This window comes from Bubalus kerabau, chromosome 21, assembly GCF_029407905.1.
Source record: "Bubalus kerabau isolate K-KA32 ecotype Philippines breed swamp buffalo chromosome 21, PCC_UOA_SB_1v2, whole genome shotgun sequence".
NCBI lineage: Eukaryota > Metazoa > Chordata > Mammalia > Artiodactyla > Bovidae > Bubalus > Bubalus kerabau.
The window spans coordinates 56,950,479-56,958,649 of NC_073644.1; the positions used below are offsets into that span (position 1 = coordinate 56,950,479).

General features: G+C 42.9%; 1 non-coding gene and 1 pseudogene across 1 annotated transcript; both read left to right on the top strand.

Annotated features, from left to right (window-relative positions):
- Positions 1 to 481: 481 nt before the first annotated feature.
- LOC129635982 (endogenous retrovirus group K member 25 Env polyprotein-like) lies at positions 482 to 2,300 on the top strand (annotated as a pseudogene).
- Positions 2,301 to 7,369: 5,069 nt separating this feature from the next.
- On the top strand, positions 7,370 to 7,476 carry LOC129636353 (U6 spliceosomal RNA). Its single transcript, XR_008706894.1, has one exon. It is a non-coding gene; the product is annotated as a U6 spliceosomal RNA (small nuclear RNA).
- The last annotated feature ends 695 nt before the right edge of the window (positions 7,477 to 8,171 follow it).

The window sequence follows — 8,171 nt, forward strand, 5'->3', positions numbered from 1 at the left end:
CCCTATAATCCTCAGGGTCAAGCCATTATTGAAAGAGCCCACCACACCCTAAAAACTCATTTAATAACAGAAAGGGGGAATATGGAAGAGGAGATACACTTCTTATCCTATGAACCCTCAATTATTATTATCTTTAACTCTTTATTCCCTAAATTTGTTAAACTTAACAAAAAAAATTCTGACAGTCGTGCAGATAGACATTTTGCAGGAGACAAAAACAGCAAATTAGAAATCAATACACTAATATGGTATAAGCAATTTAATCAGTGGCTGCCAGGAATCTTATGACTCCTAGGCAAGGGTTATGGTCTTGTCATTGCAGATGGAGAGGAAATCTGGGTTCCCCTTTGCCATGTCCGTTACCGAGAGGGACCCCAAGACCGGACTCCCTCGGGAAGTGACGAAGTTGATGAGAAGGGTCTCGTCAATGAGGAAACGCCATCGTCTGAATCCTTACCCGACACGGGCTCAAGTGAAAAACATGACTTGTCAGGCTGAGCAGACACTGAAGAGTACTGGAACTCCTATGACTCCAGATAAGCTGTTTCTGGCAATGTTAGCTGTTCTTTCCTCTTCCTCTGGGGTAAGTGCAGAATATGTTTATTGGGCATACATACCCAACCCACCACTTCTCTCCATAGTGGATTGGGTAGATAAAACCCCTATGATCTTTACTAATGATAGCATGCATTTTCCAAGTCCCTGGTCCATAAAGCAACCAATTCATGAAGAAGATGAGGGAAAACCAATCAACATTTCCATGGAATTCAAAACCTTGCCTATCTGTTTCGGATCTCACCCCCTTTGCATGACTGTCTTCCCACAGTGCTGGGCATACTCTGCCAACAGTGGGACTGCTTTGCGTCTGGGAATGTTTGCTACGGCATCTTTCTTACTCGATGGCTCTGAGTGACATCATCCAGGCCAGATAGCCAACTATTCGAACTCGCTTTTTCAACCAGAGGAACCTTCATGTCATACTGTATCTTGGAGAAGAAAACAGGAGATACAACTGTTACATAGGTCTGATTGTTGAGGCCAATTTGGGAAAGTTTCTGTAATTCAGCAAAATCATACTAATCATACATTTAAATTTGTTGACTGGGGACCTCACGGGTTGTTTGTAAACTGTTCTGAAGAGCAGGAGGAACATCATAACTGCTCCTGGTTTAATAGATCAAGCATTGGAGGTTTTCATAAATCTAAGACAAGTTTCTGGACTAATAAGGACATATTGCTGAATTGGTATAATGGGGGCTTATCACCCCCATGACCCAGGATTGTCGTCCCCATTGTGGGGCCAGAGCAATGGCACATTTGGAAAATTCCAGCAGCCTTAGAGCACTTCACTAGTGTTTATGGGACTGTGGGTATGTTTCGTCCTTCTAATTATACCTTCCTATACAATAGTACTGGCTATATTCAATCATGTGTTCATCTTCCGTACTTGTTTATTGTAGGGATTTTGATATTGACTTATCGACCAAGATTGTCAATTGTACTGCATGTGCATTGTATACCTGCCTTAATCACACCATTTCATATCACAATGCTAGCATTGCACTAGTTAAACAAAGATCTGAGTTACGGCTTCCCGTAAACTTAACTGAGCCTTGGACTGATCCTGTATTTCTTTCTGTATTGTTGAAAACTGGACTTAGGCGATCTAAACGCATCATTGGGTGGATTGTTGCAGGCATCCTAAGCCTTATCTCCATTGTGACTGTAGGAACTTTGTCCCGTATGGCTTTACATAATTCTATACAAAATCATGATTTTATCACTGCTTGGCACAAAGACTCTCATGATCTTTGGACTCGACAAGCTCAAGTAGATCAGCAATTACAAACATGAATTAATGAGTTACGAACTGTGGTTATCCACTTAGGAGATCAAGTGCAGCAACTGACTTTCCAAACACGTATACGTTGTCACTGGAATTTTACTTCTTTTTGTCTGACTAACATGCCCTATAATAGCACTGAATATCCTTGGGATAAAGTTAAAGCACATTTGCAGGATCTCACAGATAACTCAAGGTTAGACATCAACTTGTTGAAACAACAAGTTGCTAATTTTCAAGTTAAGGTACCTAAGGAATTGTACAGCACTCAATTTTATGATACTTTAACCAAAACCCTATCGTCTCTAGACCCTAAAACTTGGTTTTCAGGAAGCAACATTTTTATATATGAATTAATCACCCTGCTTTTTCTGTCATTGCTTATAGGACATAGATGTCTCTACTCAAGACTCCATGCCTCTCACAACGGAGTCTAACTAGCAGCTGCCATGCTTAAATTAAAAACAAAAGGAGGATATGTTGGGAAGCCCAGTACAAAATAGCCGGTTGGAGGAAGTCCTTGGGAAAATGGCGAAGGGCCAGAAGTACTCCAGCTTGGTGCTGCGGGCAGAAAAACATCTCCTGCCTTTGGTTATGCCTGGCGCCAAGATTTAATAATAAATATTAAGGATGTTGCTTGAGAAAACGGGTTATGGGATAAGCACATGGGTCACTTAGAGTGCGCTGTCCTTGAAATATTTTTACTGATTAGGTGTTAACCCTGTACACGCTCTGCTGGCTGTATACTCTAAGCTCTTTGTTCCTGCTTCTATAAAAAGGCTTGACTGCAGAAATAAACTGGTCAGTCCTTGCAAGAGACTGTCCAAGTGTCATTCAGGTTCGTTGCTTCCAAGTCCCGGGGAGAAAATCCCCAACACTGCTATACTCTCTGCCTTCCTGATCCTCACTATTGCTTGACTTCACCCTACAGCCATATTCAGGAAGGTTGTAAGAGAGAAAGAGAACTTCAGAGCTGGGAAGGGACCAGCTAGTCCAGTAATTGCAAGCTGTGCTCCTGTGGTGCCTAAGCATCTGCACAGAGTTGGGACTCAGAGCAGAGGTGAGCCAAACTGGGGTCTGCTCAAAGCCCGTACCAGCTTTCACCTGCCCCGCTTCAAACAAATCAGTACAAGGTTTGAAACTCAGTGAGCTAGGCCAGTTGCTTTCCTTTCCAGGTAAGGAAATTGGAGCTTGAAGAGCTGACTTCCTAGATACAAAGCGCTGGAGTGTGGTAGTGACAGAACTGTTTTAGAAATGGGTAATTTCTAGGAACTGGAAGTCCAGCCCTCGCTAATGAAGGAGTGAGTTAAAAGGTAACTTTGTAAAGTTTTGGTTTCCTTTGGAGATTTTAACCTTTGGTATGGACCTAACAGAAGCAGAAAATATTAAGAAGAGGTGGCAAGAATACACAGAAGAACTGTACAAAAAAGATCTTCACGACCAAGATAATCACGATGTTGTGATCACTCACCTAGAGCCAGATATCCTGGAATGTGAAGTCAAGTGGGCCTTAGAAACCATCACTATGAACAAAGCTAGTGGAGGTGATGGAATTCCAGTAGAGCTATTTCAAATCCTAAAAGATGATGCTGTGAAAGTGCTGCACTCAATATGCCAGTAAATTTGGAAAACTCAGCAGTGGCCACAGGACTGGAGAAGGTCAGTTTTCATTCCAGTCCCAAAGAAAGGCAATGCCAAAGAATGCTCAAACTACCGCACAATTGCACTCATCTCACAGGCTAGTAAAGTAATGCTCAAAATTCTCCAAGCCAGGCTTCAGCAATATGTGAACCGTGAACTTCCAGATATTCAAGCTGGTTTTAGAAAAGGCAGAGGAACCAAATTGCCAAACATCCGCTGGATCATCGAAAAAGTAAGAGAGTTCCAGAAAAACATCTATTTCTGCTTTATTGCCTATGCCAAAGCCTTCGACTGTGTGGATCACAATAAACTGTGGACAATTCTTCAAGAGATGGGAATACCAGACCACCTGATCTGCCTCTTGAGAAACCTATATGCAGGTCAGGAAGCAATAGTTAGAACTGGACATGGAACAACAGACTGGTTCCAAATAGGAAAAAGAGTACGTCAAGGCTGTATATTGTCACCCTGTTTATTTAACTTCTATGCAGAGTACATCATGAGAAACGCTGGACTGGAAGAAACACATGTTGGAATCAAGATTGCCAGGAGAAATATCAATCACCTCAGATATGCAGATGACACCACCCTTATGGCAGAAAGTGAAGAGGAACTACAAAGCCTCTTGATTAAAGTGAAAGAAGAGAGTGAAAAAGTTAGCTTAAAGCTCAACATTCAGAAAACGAAGATCATGGCATCCGGTCCCATCACTTCATGGGAAATAGATGGGGAAACAGTGGAAACAGTGTCAGACTTGATTTTTCTGGGCTCCAAAATCACTGCAGATGGTGACTGCAGCCATGAAATTAAAAGACGCTTACTCCTTGGAAGGAAAGTTATGACCAACCTAGATAGCATATTCGAAAGCAGAGACATTACTTTGCCAACAAAAGTCTGTCTAGTCAAGGCTATGGTTTTTCCAGTGGTCATGCATGGATGTGAGAGTTGGACTGTGAAGAAAGCTGAGCACCAAAGAACAGATGCTTTTGAACTGTGATGTTGGAGAAGACTCTTGAGAGTCCCTTGGACTGCAAGGAGATCCAACCAGTCCATTCTAAAGGAGATCAGTCCTGGGTGTTCATTGGAAGGACTGATGCTGAAACTGAAACTCCAATACTTTGGCAACCTGATGTGAAGAGCTGACTCACCTGAAAAGACTCTGATGCTGGGAGGGATTGGGGGCAGGAGGAAAAGGGGATGACAGAGGATGAGATGGCTGAATGGCATCACTGACTTGATGGATGTGAGTCTGGGTGAACACCGGGAGTTGGTGATGGACAGGGAGGCCTGGCGTGCTGTAATTCATGGGGTCGCAAAGAGTCGGACATGACTGAGAGATTGAACTGAACTTAACTGAAGGATATGCTTGCCACCTTCTTTGGATTCTCTGTTTTGGGAACACAACCTTAGAGAATTGTACATGCTGTTTCAGGAAAAAATTCAATAGCAACTTTAAACTAGTGCTTCTCCTGGCAATGTGAGGCTAAACATGGGCTACTATGGCAAAGACTGTGACTTTAGGCCTATCTTTAGTGTAAAGCTTCTTTTTCACACTTTAGAGAAGGCTGTGATGAAATGATACTGACATTTTTTTTTGACATTGAAGTTGCTCAGTCGTGTCCAACTCTTTGCGACCCCATGGACTGTAGCCTACAAGGCCCTTTCATCCATGGAATTTTCCAGGCAAGAGTACTGGAGTGGGTTGCCATTTCCTTCAACAGGAGATCTTCCCAACCCAGGGATCAAACCCGGGTCTCCCACATTTTAGGCAGACGGTTTACCGTCTGAGCCACCAGGGAAGTCCGATGAAATGATAAGCATGCCTAATCCACGTCCCTAGTTCCTAGATGGCAGCTTGACTTGTGATGGTGCTGGAAATCTGCTGTCACCCCTCCCCCTGCCTAAACTCATCTCTCCTTTAGACCCTCCCTCTTCAACCCTAGACTTATCAACAGTCTGCCTGACATTTCTATTTGCTTGTCTAGGAAACATCTCAAATTCACATGACAAAAGGTGAATTTCTGGTCTTCTCTCCCAAGTCAATTCCATTTGAACATTTTTCATCTTGGTTAATGGCAACTTTGCCAGGCTTCCCAAGTGGCGCTCATGGTAAAGAACATGCTTGCCAATGCAAAAGACTCAAGAGACCCAGGTTTGATCCCTAGGTCAGGAAGATCGCCTAAAGTAGGAAATGGCACCACACTTCAGTATTCTTGCCTGGAAAAGTCCTTGGGCAGAGGAGCCTGGCAGGCTGTGGTCCATGGGGCTGCAGAGAGTCCAACACAACTGAGCGACTGAGCACATGTCATACATCATGTCACAGTGGCAACTCTGTCCTTCTGCTTACTCAGGCCAAGATGCTCAGAGTCATCTTGCTCCTGTCTCACATCCTCTGTCCACTCTATATCTGACGAGTTCTCACTCCCTCCACTGCTATCGCCTCGGACTAAGCCGCTATCATTTCCTTTCCTGTTTAGCTTGAGTTTCTTAACTTGACTTTCTTTCTGACTATGACTCTTGCTTTCAGTCTATTCTTGGAGTGGTCAGAGAGGTCCTTTTTATAAGTAAGGCAGGTCACGTCATCCTTTCTTCAAGACACTCCCCATCTCACTCAGAAGTTAAAAGATCTTCCTCCTCCAACCCCTACCCTCTTCCATATCCCACTTCTCCAAGCTACACCTGTCCAAGCTGCCCCCAAGTCCCTCCATACCTTTCCTTTTCCATGGTCACTGCTTCTGTGCCTCATCCCCATAACTTTTCTGGCCTTATGGCTCCACTACTCTTGCTCCTCCTGGTCACTCCACTCCAGCCACACCAGCCTCTGGGCCGAGCCTCAAACACTTTTGGCATGCTTCAGAATTAGACCATTTACTGGTGGTCCCCTCTGCATGGGTTGCTCCAGTCAGATTTCTAACTCCCTCACAACTTCAGGGCTTTGTTCCAATGTCCCTTTCTCAGTAATCATCCTTGCTAAATCATCAGGGAACTGCAAATAAAAACCACAATGAGATATCACCTCATACCTGTCAGAATGGCTATCACCAAAAAGGACACAACAAATGTTGGTGAAGATGTGGAGAAAAGGGAACCCTCTACACTGTTGGTGAGTGTAAATTGGTGCAGCCACTGTGAAAAACAGTATGGAGGTTTCCCAAAAAACTAAAAATGAAACTACCGTATCACTTAGAAATGCCCCCGCCCCAACAAAACACTAACTTGAAAAGATACTACCCCAATGTGTTCATCAGTTCAGGTCAGTTCAGTCGCTCAGTCATGTCTGAGTCTTTGCAACTCTGTGAACCGTGGCACACCAGGCCTCCCTGTCCATCACCAATTCCTGGAGTTTACTCAAACTCATGTCCATGGAGTTGGTGATCCATCCAACCATCTCATCCTCTGTTGTCCCCTTCTCCTCTCATCTTCAATCTTTCCCAGCATCAGAGTCTTTTCCAATGAGTCAGCCCTTTGCATCAGGTGGCCAAATGTTCATAGCAGCGTGATTTACAAACCTCCAAGATTTGGAAGCAAACTAAGAGTCCATCAACAGATGAACGTACAAAGAAGATATGGTATATATTCAAAGGAATACTACTCAACCATAAAAAGGAACAAAAATATGCGGTTTGCAGCAACATAAATGGACTCGGAGGGCACTATGCCAAGTGAAGTAGGTCATACAGAGAAGAACCAATACTGTACACTATCACTTTTATAGAGAATCAAAAAAAATACAGCTAACTAATGAATATTAACAAAAAAGCAGACACAGATATAGACAACTAGTGATTATTAGTGGGGAGAAGAAAGGAGAGTAAGAGATAAAAGCTATTAGGTATAAAATAATCTATGAGGATATATTGTACATTGCAGGGAATACAGCCAACATTCATATAACTAAAAATGGGATATAACCAATTGGAACAATACAGAGAAGATTAGCATGGCCCCTGCGCAAGGATGACACGCAAATTCGTGAAGTGTTCCATATTTTTAAAAAAAAAAAATTGTGACTCATATTATTTGTTGTTGTTCAGTTGCTCAGTCATGTCCGACTCTTTGAGAACCCATGGACTTCGGCTTGCCAGGCTTCCCTGTCCGTCACCATCTCCCAGAGTTTGCTCAAACTCATGTCCATTGAGTCAGTGATGCCATCCAACCATCTCATCCTCTGTTGCCTCCTTCTCCTCCTGCCCTCCATCTTTCACAGCATCAAGGTCTTTTCTAAGGAGTCGGCTCTTTGCATCAGGTGGCCAAAGTATTGGAGCTTCAGTTTCAGCATCAGTCCTTCCAATGAATGTTCAAGGTTGATTTCCTTTAAGATTGACTGCTTTGATCTCCTTGCTGTTCAAGGGACTATCAGGAGTTTTCTCCAATACCACATTACATTATACCCCTGTGATATATATATTCAACAGCAGTTATCAGTTCAGTTCAGTTGCTCAGTCCTGTCCGACTCTTTTGCCATACTTCAATTGAAAAAATATGTGGCGGATTCATTTTGATTTTTGGCAAAACTAAAACAATTATGTAAAGTTTAAAAATAAAATAAAATTTAAAAAAATTTAAAAAAATTTAAAAAGAAAATAAATAATTCTAGCTAAACAGGAAAAATCCTGCCACCCACAAATGTCTCTCCCTACCCATTCCTGTCTGTGGATAAGCACAGCAGTGTGTCCAGAGAGAGACC